The sequence below is a fragment of the Agelaius tricolor genome, unplaced genomic scaffold, assembly GCF_023055355.1.
Source record: "Agelaius tricolor isolate 1412-34295 unplaced genomic scaffold, bAgeTri1.0.p SCAF_1, whole genome shotgun sequence".
NCBI lineage: Eukaryota > Metazoa > Chordata > Aves > Passeriformes > Icteridae > Agelaius > Agelaius tricolor.
The window spans coordinates 111,995,448-112,001,724 of NW_027269261.1; positions in this window are offsets into that span (position 1 = coordinate 111,995,448).

Sequence of the window (6,277 nt, forward strand, 5' to 3'; positions counted from 1 at the left end):
GGAAAACACGTTAGGGAACATTAATTTAATGTCTTAAGATCAAGGTACAGATATTAACTGGTCATCAAAACTAGATTTAGCAAGGGTAAAAGACTGAGCTTTAGTCCTCTGCCTTCAAGGGCATGTAATGATTATTCACAGGCCTGCTCCAGTTTTACCCAAAAAATCTGCACATTGATCAAGAGACAGCTAAAGAAATGCTTCCAAAGGCACGAGCAGCAGTTTGAATCCCTGAAAACAGCTGGGCACAGGTTATCCAAGGAGTCTGCCCTGACTATCCAGGCACTGGCTCCACAGATGGAGTGCCAGGACAGCCCTCCCTGTGAGCCCAGAGCTCACATCCCAGGGACGTTCATCACTTGCAGAGCTCTGACTGCTGCTAAGTCAGTTCTCCACAGCTCCTTGTGAGAGACTGGAAGTGCTGGGAGCTCTGTAAGGTGTTAATGTTCACACTGCCCCAGCTGTAGCCTGTCTCACAGCAAAGGAACACTCCTCCTCAAGAGGAAAAACTGCCCTGTTCCCCACCACATCAGAACCACCAGCATCTGCCATCCTTATCCCATGTACCTCCTTATTTCACATTTTTACTCTAGATCCACTTCAGTCTCATTCACAGTACTCCCCTCTCTAAGGAGGAAAACCATCCCCAACCCTGTGCAGGGCATGACACCCATCTCACCATGAGCATGGTCCCTGAGCTGGAACCTCTGCAGGTCTGGGGCAGGGAGCCAGGCCTCCAGGACAAACCCTCCCCCTATATTGGCTCATTCCCAGCCCTTGTGCCCAGACAAAGGCCCAGCACCCACAGAAGAACAGAGCAAGGACAAGGCTCATGCTGCTCACCCCAGCACTGCCTGCACCCAAGGATTGCAGGAAGGCCCCCTGTGACCTTACACCCCTGGGCAAGGCTCCTGCAGGGACTTCAAGGCACAGCCCTGACCCTCCACATGCAGTCAGGGGGTGCAGAGCTCTCCATCTTCTCACATTCAACCAAACATCAATTTACAGCCATCCTCAGGGAACAGGCACTGAGTTCCTACCCCATTCTCACCCACATCACTGCAGGGCAGTGAGGGCACCCACTGCTTTTCCCCCAAGCCTCACATTCCTGCATCCAGCTCTCATCCACTGCTCTCCCCACGCATCCATTTGGGGAGCAGGCTGGGCAGCCTGACCCCCCCACTTCATTACCTCTCCTCTACTCCTCATAGGCCTTCCTCCACCCACCCTCAACTGAGGACTGAGCACAGCCAAACTCCTTCCACCCACTGCTTTATAAAGGAGGAAGATCCTCCCTCCTCTCCCCAAAGAGCAGAGGAGCTCCCCAGTTGGCTGCTGGGGGAGCGATGGGCAGGTTCCAGGTGCTGATCTCACTCACCCCACCCGCTGTACCGGTTTGTAAACTGGTTGGGCTGGGGAGGAAGCTGGGCAGTACCTGGCAGGGCGATTGGGTGCTCAGAGCAGGGCCGTGCCCCTGCAGAGTGGGAGGTGGCTCAGCACATTTTAAAAACGGGTGATTGGCGTTTTTCACAGCACAGCCCTGGCTGGCAGCCTGATTTCGGCTCTGGGCTGTTGTCCCTGAGTTCAGCTGGAAGCATTCAGGCTGAACAAGGCCTGAGTAAAACTCAGTGAGAAGACCAAAAATCTGAGTCATTATGGTTTTTAAGTGTCCCCAAGGGTTTTTCCCCTCTCTGCTGTGTTCAAGAGCTTTTCCTTATTTATATTAAAATCACAGTCACAAACTGGTTTTGGTTGGAAGGAACCTTAGAGATCATCCAGTTCCACCTCTCTGCCATGGGCAAGGACACCTTCTACTAGACCAGGTTGCTCCAAGCCCTGCCCAGCCTGGCTTTGAGTTGCTTCAAGCTGGGTCTGTCACCTCTGAGTTCTTCATTCTGTGTTGGCCATTCCAAATCCTGCATATAGGAAGGGGCTCTGTGTGACTCAACATTGATTTTCCTGCAATGACTCATTACTTGGGAATTCCCAGGTCTAGGCAATTAATTTACCAAAGATTTTTGTTCTCATTAATAATCAATATTTATTAAATAGGAATTTTATATAGAACAAGGAGTAATGGGCGCAACTTGAAGGAGGGGAAATTTAGATTAGATATTAGGAAGAAATTATTAACTTTGAGGGTGGTCAGAAATTATTAACTTTGAGACACTGGAGCAGGTTGCCAAAGGGTGGTTGTGGCTGCCCCATCCCTGGAAGTGTCAAAGGCCAGGTTCAGCAAGGCCTTGAACAGACTGGTCTAGTGGAAGTTGTCCCTGCTCATGGCAGGGGGTGGGACTAGGTGAGCTTTAAGGTTCCTTCCAACACCTTCACATTCTATGATTTGGGAAAACATTTCCACCGTGAGGGTGGTCAGACACTGAACAGGAGCCCAGAGAGGTGGTGAGATTTCCATCTTGGGGTATGTTCAAAACTTGACTGAACAGGGCTCTGAGAAACCTGATCTCATCTTTTCTGACTTTAAATTCCCTGTAATTTTTTCATTGTTAGCTCTCTGGGACAGGACCCACTTCACCATTTCTTGTCCAGGTACATTTCATGTTTTCAGTATTTCATCATTTACCCCCTGCCCTCTCCAAGAAGCCTATGAGGGTAGACAGAATCAAGCAGAATCCTTCTGGTTTTATTATCATTGTTTTATTTCCATTAGTTCTAAAGGTGTAGAAGTTACGTGGATTGGTAGCCATACTACTTCATAATAGATATTTTTTTACATCTTTAAATAATTACAGCTTGTTCAGTTGGTTGGTTTCCCTCTCCCCTTTACAAATAAGCATCTGTTTCCATGAGACCTTCCCAGATGACCTGGGAAGCTGCAAACTTTATACATGGGGAGAAAAAAAAAAGGCAAAACAAAACACCACCCCTGACATAGTCACAGCTTCAATGTTACATTGAGAGTTGTTGATTGGTTTTAAAGCTCCCTTGCATTATTCCTGAGCTCCTCCTGATTGCACCCTCTCCATCCAAGCCCATAAGATTGCAAGTGATCTGTGCATCTTGTCTGATCAATTTACAAAGAATAACTGAAGTGAATCAAGATACTGCACTTCCACAAAGAGCAAAGACATTTAGAAGTGGTTAAATGACCTTTCTTGGCTCCCTTGTCCTGGTTCTCATCTGCCCATCTCACTTCGGTGGCCACTGGGCCATTGCCAAGGTCTGGTTTGACACACCCAAATCTTGTGCTGTAAACCCTTCAGCATCAACATTTTCCTGATTAGGGATGATCTCAAGTGGAGCAAATCCCACAAATGCAGTTTTAAATGTGCTGAGGTGTTTTGCAGGAGTGGGCCCTTCCCTCTTGCTCCTCAGAGAAGGGATAATTCTCGGTCCTGTATTTGTGTAGGACCTGGTATGGATCTCATGAGATACTCTAGCAATAAAAGCAATAATAAAACCAATAATTACTTTGCCTTAATGGGTCTCTAATAATTGTATCTAATTCATTACCAAAGCAGGCTCTAACTGCCTCCCCCATCACAGTCAGGCAAGCAGAGCTCAGGTGGAACCTGTAATTTTGTAATTGCTCCTCTTGTTGGAAGGAGCTGAGTGAACTGACAGTGGCAGCACTTTAATCCTCTTGTCCTGTGAGTATCCCTTGGTCTGTCACCTCTGGAGTTTGTCATCTTGCATTGGCCATCCCTGCAAGACGTGGCTCTGAGTGATTCCTGGCCTTGGAAACCATGTTCAGCCTCCCTCCCACAATGACTCCTTACATGGGAATCCCCAAATGTGAGTAATTAATTTGCCAGTGATCCTTGGGAAAACATTTCCAGCATGAGAGCAAGCACTGGAACAGGAACCCAGAGAGGTGCTGGGATTTCCATCCTTGGGAATATTCAAAAGTTGCCTGAACAAGGCCTTGAGAGACTTGATCTCATCCCTTCTGAGTTAAATTATTCTGTAATTTGATCATTAGAAGCCCTGAGGAAGGGGATCCATCAATTATGGTGTGTTTGTACCCCACCTGAAATGGTGATGCTCATCTGAGATCAATCTCTCACCATCCTGATACCAGAACTGGCTTGAAAATTACAAAATCTCCTGGGCCAACAGCAGCTCTACAACAGTTTTGGGTGATTGAAAAGGACCACAGAAGCTGGTGTATCCAAACTTCTGCTTCTGGTGCAGAAAGGGGGACAAAAGAACTAATTTCTACCCCTAAAGAGTTGTCCTCTACCCCTAAAGCTGTCCTCACAGCCCCCAGAGTTTCACCTTTTGAAATCAGATATCTTGTTCTGTTAGCAGGGACTTGTAAATGCTCCTCACTCTGTTTCAAAAATAGTTTTTCAGGCTTTGAGGAAGGCTAAAATCCAGTTAATAAATCTCTACCAAGGGGACATAAGGCAGATATGTTCTGCAGGGATTTTTTTTTTCCTTCTGGCATTATAAGCAGAGCTCTTTCTGGCATCTCTGAGTGGGATTTAAGGGCAGGAGAAAAATTTCACCGGGGAATTTGGCTTTGAGGGAAAGAGGAGGAGCACAGCAATTGGGAAGGGAAGGTAGAACCAGTGTGAGCCTCCAGATGGAAGGAGAAATAGGGCTGTGGTTGGTCTGGACTTTTAATCCTTATCAGGAGGCTCCACTTCCTCTTGGGGCTTTCCAGGGTAGTTCTGGACCTCTCAAAAGCTGGCATGAGCCACGTGGCATTTTGTGGTGCAGGCTGCTGTGTTATGGCCAGGAATTCACAGCCAGCTCCCAGGAGAGCTCGACTGCTATTTCCAAAGGGATTTACTTCAGGAGGAGTTTGGCTGAAGATCTTTCTGCCAATGGAGAAACACCTTTGTGTTTTCACCTAAAATTCTTTTTTTTCAGGGCTATTTCTGGCCTCTTCTCTAAAGCCTAGCAGGTCGGAACAAAATCACAGAACTTAATTTCTTTGTATTCATGTTTTCATGAATGTCTTTCCCTCATCTGTAATTAGCACTAATGAGGCTAAACATTGCATTAGCTCCACAAAACAGTGGGAACTGGTGCAAACACCACCCAGCTGTTCCCATGGCACCATTGCCATGGTGCTTTTCTCTAGGGAGTGTGGAGGCTCTGTCACCCCTACAAAACGCTGCAAAGCTGAGCTATGGAGAGAACAGGGAATGTGGGAGGGTTCAGGACTCTCCAGTCATGACCAGTCCAGTTGAATCCTTCTCCATAGAGAAGCTTTTACACCATAGGGAGGAAAAGGGTGAGTTCAAGCAAAGACAGCACAATGCCATTCTTTTTCTTCAAACCTGTCCGTGGCTCTCCTCTTCACCAAGTCACGTGCCTTAGTTTGTGTGGAAGAACACTCCTTGTGGGAGTGTTAAACAGTGGGAGGCAGAGGGTGGGAGGGTTGCACAATCCCCTTTAGAGATTTTTCACTTGGTAGTTCTGTACTTGAGTTCTGGATGTGGGGAGGAAAAGAGAGGAGCTGGGAAGGCAAGAAGGGTAACAGAGCTTGGGAGCAGACAGAAACCAGAGTGAAGAATCTTGCAGGATGAGGTCTCCCAGGAGCTCTCTGCGTGGACAGGCAAAGCTGTTCTTCCTTGGAAATGTTGATGTAAACGTCATGGGAAGCATCTGGTGAAGCACTTGGGCTGCCCAGGGGAGCTGTGGCATCTGCCCTGCTGGAGTTTGAGTTTGTTAAACCAGAAGCAGAGCAGTCAGGGCTGGATTAGGCAAAGATTGATCCCTTTGGGAAAAGGGAATGAGTCCTGCTCTTAGCATCTCTTCCAACTCCATTTGCCAGGATTCCCTGGTAGCTGAGAGCCTTATGGGCAAGCAAACAGTCGAGTCTTGTTTAATGGAGTTGTGCTTCTCTTGCAGGCAAGCAAGTCTGTGCACATGTTTGATAAGGAAAACAGCCCCTGCCACCTCCAGCAGGGGCTGAAGCAACTGCTTGTTGCAAAAAGTGAAATCCTAAAGGATTAGATGTGGGAAATGGTCATGAGCCAGCTGTTAGGGGGAAAGTGGGCACTCACAGTACAGCCAAAAATAAGTGACAGTCAGATTTCATCAGTGGCATCCAAACCAACATCAAAATAGGCAAAATAATTAAATTATCTGTCTGAAAAGCAGTGGCCCAGCAGTGTTAGAAGAGCATCTTTCACTTGCTGTGCTCTTGAATCATCTCTAAACCTGGCTTGTCGCTATCCATCAGGGAAGAGCCCAGCCATTTCCTCCAGGATTTGATGACCAGCATGGGTCTCATCTACCTTCCTCTAGAAGGTTCCTTCTTCCAAAATCCTCCTTTGACTTTGGACAGACCTACTCCAGGCTC